Source organism: Telopea speciosissima, chromosome 6 (genome assembly GCF_018873765.1).
Source record: "Telopea speciosissima isolate NSW1024214 ecotype Mountain lineage chromosome 6, Tspe_v1, whole genome shotgun sequence".
Classification (NCBI taxonomy): Eukaryota; Viridiplantae; Streptophyta; class Magnoliopsida; order Proteales; family Proteaceae; genus Telopea; species Telopea speciosissima.
The window spans coordinates 12,608,456-12,617,930 of record NC_057921.1 but is presented as its reverse complement, the minus strand read 5'-3'; positions in this window follow the sequence as shown (position 1 = coordinate 12,617,930).

Below are 9,475 nucleotides of genomic sequence, written 5' to 3'. Positions count from 1 at the left end.
CATATGTTCATTTTCAATCTGAAGTAGAGCAGGTGGGTCGTTTAGTGTTATTTGGGGGCATTTCTATACTTCTTTGGGTTTGGGATTTTTTGAAAAAGTTTCCTTATCTCTTATTAGACGTGTGGATGCGATATTGAGGGTCGTGACCTTCGAATCGATACCCATTTCGACATATATTCATTTTCGGTTTAAAACAGCCCGGGTGGGTCGTTTGGGGTTATTTGGGGGCATTTCGGTACTTTTTTGGGTTTGAGATTTTCTTAAAAGTGTCCTTATCTCTTCTTATTAGACGTTTGGATGCGATGTTGAGGGTCATGACCTCCGAATCGATACCTATTTCGCTATATGTTCATTTTCGGTTTAAACCAGACCAGATGGGTCGTTTGGTGTTATTTGGTGGCATTTCTATACTTTTTTGGGTTTGGCATTTTCTAAGAGTGTCCATATCTCTTATTAGACTTGTGGATGCGATGTTGAGGGTCGTGACCTTCGATTCGATACCCATTTTGACATATGTTCATTTTTTGTTTAAACCAGACCTGGTGGGTTGTTTGGGGTTATTTGGGGCACTTCTATACTTTTTACAGTTTGTGATTTTCAAAAAACTGTCCTTATCTCTTATTAGATGTGTGGATGTGATGTTGAGGGTTGTGGCTTTCGAATCGATACCTATTTTGACATATGTTCATTTTCGGTCTAAAGCAGATCGGGTGGGTTGTTTTGTGTTATTTGGTGGCATTTCTGCATTTTTTGGGTTTGGGATTTTCCAAAAAGTGTCGCTATCCCTTATTAGACGTGTGGATGCGATGTTGAAGGTCATGACCTTCGAATAGATACCTATTTCGACATATGTTCTTTTTCGATTTAAACCAGACCGGGTGGGTCGTTTGGGTTTATTTGGGGGCACTTCTGTATTTTTTCAGTTTACGATTTTCTATAAAGTGTCCTTTTCTCTCATTAGACGTGTGGATGTGATGTTTTGGGTTGCAACCTTCGAATCGATACCTATTTCCACATATGTTCAATTTTTGTCTAAAGCAGACCGGGTGGGTCGTTTTTGGTTATTTGGGTGCATTTCTGTACTTTTTTGGGTTTGGGATTTTCTTAAAAGTGTCCTTATCTCTTATTAGACGTGTGGATGCAATATTGGGGGTAGTGACCGTCAAATCGATACCAATTTTGACATATGTTCATTTTTGGTTTAAACCCAACTGGGTGGGTTGTTCGGAGTTATTTGGGGGCATTTCTATACTTTTTTGGGTTTGGGATTTTCTGAAAAGTGTTCTTATATCTTATTAGAAGTGTGGATACGATGTTTGGGGTTGTGATCTTCGAATCGATACCTATTTCGACATATGTTCGTTTTCGGTTTAAACTAAACCGGGTGGGTCGTTTGGGGTTATTTGGGCGCATTTCAGTGCTTTTTTGGGTTTGGGATTTTCTAAAAAGTGTCCTGATCTCTTATTAGACATGTGGATGCGATGTTGAGTGTCATGACCTTCGAATTCATACCCATTTCGAAATATGTTCATTTTCGGTTTAAAGAAGACCGCGCGGGTCGTTTGGTTTTATTTGGGGGCATTTCTGTACTTTATTACATTTGGGATTTTCTAAAAAGTGTCCTTATCTCTTATTAGACGTGTGGATGCGAAGTTGAGGGTCATGACCTTTGAATCGATACCTATTTCGACATATGTTCATTTTCGGTTTAAACCAGACTGGGTGGGTCGTTTGGGGTTATTTGGGGGCCCTTATGTACTTTTTTTGGTATGCGATTTTCTAAAGTGTCCTTATCTATTATTAGACGTGTGGATGTGTTGTTGAGGGTTGTGACCTTCGAATTGATACCTATTTCGACATATGTTCATTTTCGATCTAAAGTACATCGGGTGGGTCGTTTGGGGTTAGTTGGGGGCATTTCTGTACTTTTTTGGGTTTGGGATTTTCTAAAAAGTGTCATTATCTCTTATTAGACATGTGGATGCGATGTTGAGGGTCATGACCTTCGAATCGATACCTATTTCGACATATGTTCATTTTTTGTTTATAACAGACCAGGCGGGTCGTTTGGTGTTATTTGGGGGCATTTCTGTTTTTTTTTTGGGTTTGGGATTTTCTAAAAAGTGTTCTTATCTCTTATTAGACGTGTGGATGCGATGTTGAGGGTCGTGATCTTCGAATCGATACCCATTTTGACATATATTCATTTTCGGTTTAAAACAACCCGGGTGGGTCGTTTGGGTTCATTTGGGGGCATTTCGGTACTTTTTTGGATTTGGGATTTTCTTAAAAGTGTCCTTATCTCTTCTTATTAGACGTTTGGATGCGTTGTTGAGGGTCATGACCTTCGAATTGATACCTATTTCGATATCTGTTCATTTTCGGTTTAAACAGACCAGGTGGGTCGTTTGGTGTTATTTGGTGTCATTTCTGTACTTTTTTGGGTTTGGCATTTTCTAAAAAGTGTCCATATCTCTTATTAGACGTGTGGTTGCGATGTTGGGGGTCATGACCTTCGATTCGATACCGATTTTGACATATGTTCATTTACGGTTTAAACTAGACCAGGTGGGTTGTTTGGGGTTATTTGGGGCACTTCTATACTTTTTACAGTTTGTGATTTTCGAAAAACTATCCTTCTCTCTTATTAGACGTGTGGATGTGATGTTGAGAGTTGTGGCTTTCGAATCGATACCTATTTCGACATATGTTCATTTTCGGTCTAAAGCAGATCGGGTGGGTCATTTTTGGTTATTTGGGGGCATTTCTGCATTTTTTGGGTTTGGGATTTTCTAAAAAGTGTCCTTATCTCTTATTAGTGTGTGGATGCGATGTTGGGGGTAGTGACCATCAAATCGATACCAATTTTGACATATGTTCATTTTCGGTTTAAACCAAACTGGCTGGGTCGTTCGGAGTTATTTGGGGGCATTTCTGTACTTTTTTGGGTTTGGGATTTTCTGAAAAGTGTCCTTATCTCTGATTAGAAGTGTGGATGCGATGTTGAGGGTTGTGATCTTCGAATCGATACCTATTTCGATATATGTTCGTTTTTGGTTTAAACCAAACCGGGTGGGTCATTTGGGGTTATTTGGGCACATTTCTGTATTTTTTTGGGTTTGGGATTTTCTAAAAAGTGTCCTTATCTCTTATTAGACATGTGGATGCGATGTTGAGTGTCATGACGTTCGAATTCATACCCATTTTGAAATATGTTCATTTTCGGTTTAAAGAAGACCGCGTGGGTCGTTTGGTTTTATTTGGGGGCAGTTTTGAACGTTATTATGTTTGGGATTTTCTAAAAAGTGTCCTTATCTCTTATTAGATGTGTGGATGCGAAGTTGAGGGTCGTGACCTTCGAATCGATACCTATTTTGACATATGTTCATTTTCAATTTAAACCAGACTAGGTGGGTCGTTTGGGGTTATTTGGGGGCACTTCTGTACTTTTTTTGGTATGCAATTTTCTAAAGTGTCATTATCTCTTATTAGACATGTGGATGTGTTGTTGAGGGTTGTGACCTTCGAATCGATACTTATTTCGACCTATGTTCATTTTTGGTCTAAAGTACATCGGGTGGGTTGTTTGGGATTAGTTGGGGGCATTTCTGTACTTTTTTGGGTTTGGGATTTTGTAAAAAGTGTACTTATCTCTTATTAGACGTGTTGATGCGATGTTGAGGGTCGTGACCTTCGAATCGATACCTATTTTGACATATGTTAATTTTTGGTTTATAACAGACCAGGCGGATCGTTTGGTGTTATTTGGGGACATTTCTGTACTTTTTTGGGTTCGGGATTTTCTAAAAAGTGTCCTTATCTCTTATTAGACATGTGGATGCGATGTTGAGTGTCATGACCTTCGAATTCATACCTATTTCGAAATATGTTCATTTTCGATTTAAAGAAGACCGCGCGGGTCGTTTGGTTTTATTTGGGGGCATTTCTGTACTTTATTACGTTTGGGAATTTCAAAAAAGTGTCCTTATCTCTTATTAGACGTGTGGATGCGATGTTGAGGGTCGTGACCTTCAAATCGATACCTATTTCGACATATGTTCATTTTCGGTTTATACCAGACCAGGTGGGTCGTTTGGTGCTATTTGGGGGCATTTCTGTACTTTTTTGGGTTTGAGATTTTCTAAAAAGTGTCCTTATCTCTTATTAGACGTGTGGATGCGATGTTGAGGATCGTGACCTTCGAATCAATACCCATTTCGACATATGTTCATTTTCGGTTTAAACCAGACCGGGTGGGTCGTTTGGGGTTATTTGGGGGCACTTCTGTACTTTTTTCGTTTTGCAATTTTCTAAAAAGTGTCATTATCTCTTATTAGACGTGTAGATGTGATGTTGTGGGTTGTGACCTTCGAATCGATACCTATTTCGACATATTTTCATTTTCTTTCTAAAGCAGATCGGGTGGGTCCTTTGGGGTTATTTGGGGGCATTTCTGCACTTTTTTGCGTTTGGGATTTTCTAAAAAGTGTCCTTATCTCTTATTAGAAGTGTGGATGTGATGTTGTGGGTTGTGACCTTCGAATCGTTACCTATTTAGACATATTTTCATTTTCGGTCTAAAGTAGACCGAGTGGGTCGTTCGGGGTTCTTTGGGGGTATTTCTATACTTTTTTACATTTAGGATTTTCTAAAAAGTGTCCTTCTCTCTTATTAGAAGTGTGGATGCGCTGTTGAGGGTCGTGACCTTTGAATCGATACCCATTTTCACATATGTTCATTTTCGGTTTAAAGCAGACCGAGTGGGTCGTTTGGGGTTATTTGAGGGCATTTCTGTACTTTTTTGGGTTTGGGATTTTCTAAAAAGTGTCATTATCTCTTATTAGACGTGTTGATGCGATGTTGAGGGTCATGTCATTCGAATCGATACCAATTTTGACATATGTTCATTTCGGTTTAAACCAAACCGGGTAGGTCGTTTGGGGTTATTTGGGGGTACTTCTGCACTTTTTACGGTTTGCAATTTTTTAAAAAGTGTCCTTATCACTTATTAGACGTGTGGATCTGATGTTGAGGGTTGTGACCTTAGTATCGATACCTATTTCGCCATATGTTCATTTTCGGCCTCAAGCAGACTAGGTGGGTTGTTTGGTGTTATTTGAGGGCATTTCAGTACTTTTTGGGGTTTGAGATTTTCTTAAAAGTGTCCTTATCTCTTTTTTTTTTTTGGGTGAATACGTCCTTATCTCTTATTAGACTTGTGGATGCGATATTGGGGTTGACATATGTTTATTTTCAGTTTAAACCAGACCGGGTGGGTCGTTTGGGGTTATTTGGGGGCATTTCTGTACTTTTTTGGGTGTAGAATTTTCTAAAAAGTGTCATTTTCTCTTCTAATTAGACGTGTGGATGCGATGTTGAGGGTCGTGACCTACGAATCGATACCTATTTCGACATATGTTAATTTTTGGTTTAAACCAGACTAGGTGGGTCGTTTAGTGTTATTTGGGGGAGTTTCTGTGCTTTTTTGGGTTTGGCATTTTCTAAAAAGTGTCCTTATCTCTTATTAGACATGTGGATGCGATGTTGAGGGTCATGACCTACAAATCGATACGCATTTTGACATATGTTCATTTTTGGTTTAAACCAGACCGGGTGGGTCGTTTGGGGTTATTTGGGGGCAGTTTTATACTTTTTTCATTTTGCAATTTTCTAAAAAGTGTCCTTATCTCTTATTAGACGTGTAGATTTGATGTTGTGGGTTGTGACCTTCGAATCGTTACCTATTTAGACATATTTTCATTTTCGGTCTAAAGCAGACCGAGTGGGTCGTTTGGGGGTATTTTTGTATTTTTTTACGTTTGGGATTTTCTAAAAAGTGTCATTCTCCCTTATTAGATGCATGGATGCGTTGTTGAGGGTCGTGACCTTCGAATCGATACCCATTTTCACATATGTTCATTTTCGGTTTAAAGCAGACCGGGTGGGTCGTTTGGGGTTATTTGGGGGCATTTCTGTACTTTTTTGGGTTTGGGATTTTCTAAAAAGTGTCCTTATCTCTTATTAGACGTGTTGATGCAATGTTGAGGGTCATTTCGTTCGAATCGATACCAATTTTGACATATGTTCATTTCGGTTTAAACCAAACCGGGTGGGTCGTTTGGGGTTATTTGGGGGTACTTCTGTACTTTTTACGATTTGCGAATTTTTAAAAAGTGTCCTTATCACTTATTAGACGTGTGGATGTGATGTTGAGGGTTGTGACCTTAGTATTGATACCTATTTCGACATATGTTCATTTTTGGTCTGAAGCAGACTGGGTGGTTGTTTGGTGTTATTTGAGGGCATTTCTATACTTTTCTGGGTTTGAGATTTTCTGAAAAGTGTCCTTATATCTTTTTTTTTTTGGGTGAATATGTCCTTATCTCTTATTAGACTTGTGGATGCGATATTGGGGTTGACATATGTTCATTTTCGGTTTAAACTAGATCGGGTGGGTCGTTTGGGGTTATTTGGGGGCATTTCTATACTTTTTTGGGTGTGGAATTTTCTAAAAAGTGTCCTTATCTCTTTTAATTAGACGTGTGGATGCGATGTTGAGGGTCGTGACCTACGAATGGATACCTATTTCGACATATGTTAATTTTTGGTTTAAACCAGAGCACGTGGATCGTTTGGTGTTATTTGGGGGAGTTTCTGTGCTTTTTTGGGTTTGGCATTTTCTAAAAAGTGTCCCTATCTCTTATTATACATGTGGATGCGATGTTGAGGGTCGTGACCTTCAAATCGATACGCATTTCGATATATGTTCATTTTCGGTTTAAACCAGACCGGGTGGGTCGTTTGGGGTTATTTGGGGGTACTTCTGTACTTTTCTAAGTTTGCAATTTTCTAAAGACTATCCTTATCCCTCTTTCGACATGTGGATGTGATGTTGAGGGTTGTGGCCTTCGAAATGATACCTATTTCTACATATGTTCATTTTCGGTCTAAAGCAGATAGGGTGGGTCGTTTGGGGTTATTTGTGGGCATTTTCGTACTTTTTTTGGGTTTAGGATTTTCTAAAAAGTGTCCTTATCTCTTATTAGACGTGTGGATGCGATGTTGAGGGTCGTGACCTTCGAATCGATATCCAATTCGACATATGTTCATTTTCAGTTTAAACCAGACCGGGTGGGTCATTTGGGGTTATTTGAGGGCATTTCTGTACTTTTTTGCATTTGGGATTTTCGAAAAAGTGTCATTATCTCTTATTAGATGTGTGGATGCAATGTTGAGGGTCGTGACCTTCGAATCGATACCTATTTCGACATATGTTCATTTTTGGTTTACACCAGACCTGGTGGGTTTTTTATTTTATTTGGGGGTATTTCTGTACTTTTTTGGGTTTGGGATTTTCTAAAAAGTGTCCTTATCTGTTCTTATTAGACGTGTGGATGCGATTTTGAGGGTCATGACCTTCGAATCGATACCTATTTCGACTTATGTTCATTTTTGGATTAAACAAGACCAGGTGGGTCATTTGGTGTTATTTGGGGGCATTTCTGTACCTTTTTGGGTTTGACATTTTCTAAAAAGTGTCCTTATCTCTTATTAGACGTGTGGATGCGATGTTGAGGGTCATGACCTTCGAATCGATACCTATTTCGAAATATGTTCATTTTCGGTTTAAACCAGACTAGGAGGGTCGTTTGGGGTTATTTGTGGGCACTTCTGTACTACTTTTGGTTTGCGATTTTCTGAAAAGTGTCCTTATCTATTTTTAGACGTGTGGATACGATGTTGGGGGTAGTGACTGTCGAATCGATACCTATTTTGACATATGTTCATTTTCGATTTAAACCAAACTGGGTGGATCGTTTGGAGTTATTTGGGGGCATTTCTGTACTTTTTTGGGTTTGGGTTTTTCTAAAAAGTGTCCTTATCTCTTATTAGACGTGTGGATGCGATGTTGAGGGTTGTGATCTTCGAATCGATACCTATTTCGACATATGTTCATTTTCGATTTAAACCAAATCGGGTAGGTCGTTTGGGGTTATTTGAGCGTATTTCTGTACTTTTTTGGTATTGGGATTTTCTAAAAAGTGTCCTTATCTCTTCTTATTAGACGTGTGGATGCAATTTTGAGGGTCATGACCTTCGAATCGATACCTATTTCGACTTATGTTCATTTTTGGATTAAACCAGACCAGGTGGGTCGTTTGGTGTTATTTGGGGGCATTTCTGTACTTTTTTGGGTTTGGCATTTTTTAAAAAGTGTCCTTATCTCTTATTAGACGTGTGGATGCGATATTGAGGGTCGTGACCTTTGAGTCGATACCTATTTCGAAATATGTTCATTTTCAGTTTAAACCAGACTGGGAGGGTCGTTTGGGGTTATTTGTGGGCACTTCTGTACTATTTTTGGTTTGCGATTTTCTAAAAAGTGTCCTTATCTCTTTTTAGACGTGTTGATGTGATGCTGAGGGTTGTGACCTTTGAATCGATACCTATTTTGACATATGTTCATTTTCGGTCTAAAGCAGACCAGGTGGGTCGTTTGGTGTTATTTGGGGGCATTTCTATACTTTTTTGGGTTTGGGATTTTCTGAAAAGTGTCCTTATCTCTTATTAGACGTGTGGATGCGATATTGAGGGTCGTGACCTTCGAATCGTTACCCATTTTGAAATATATTCATTTTTGGTTTAAAACAGCCCGGGTGGGTCTTTTGGGATTATTTGGGGGCATTTCAGTACTTTTTTGGGTTTGGGATTTTCTTAAAAGTGTCCTTATCTCTTCTTATTAGACGTTTAGATGCGATGTTGACGGTCATGACCTTCGAATTGATACCTATTTCGATATATGTTCATTTTCGGTTTAAACCAGACCAGGTGGGTCGTTTGGTGTTATTTGGTGGCATTTCTGTACTTTTTTAGGTTTGGCATTTTCTAAAAAGTGTCCTTATCTTATTAGACGTGTGGATGCGATGTTGAGGGTCGTGACCATCGATTCGATACCCATTTTGACATATGTTCGTTTTCGATTTAAACCAGACCGGGTGGGTTGTTTGGGGTTATTTGGGGTACTTCTATACTTTTTATAGTTTGTGATTTTCGAAAAACTGTCCTTATCTCTTATTAGACGTGTGGATGTGATGTTGAGGGTTGTGGCTTTCGAATCGATACCTATTTTGACATATGTTCATTTTCGGTCTAAAGCAGATCGGGTGGGTCGTTTGGGGTTATTTGGGGTACTTCTATACTTTTTACAGTTTGTGATTTTTGAAAAACTGTCCTTATCTCTTATTAGACGTGTGGATGTGATGTTGAGGGTCGTGACCTTCGAATCGATACCTATTTCGACATATGTTCTTTTTCGATTTAAACCAGACCGGGTGGGTCGTTTGGGTTTATTTGGGGGCACTTGTGTACTTTTTTTGGTTTACGATTTTCTATAAAGTGTCCTTTTCTCTTATTACACATGTGGATGTGATGTTGTGGGTTGCAACCTTCGAATCGATACCTATTTCAACATATG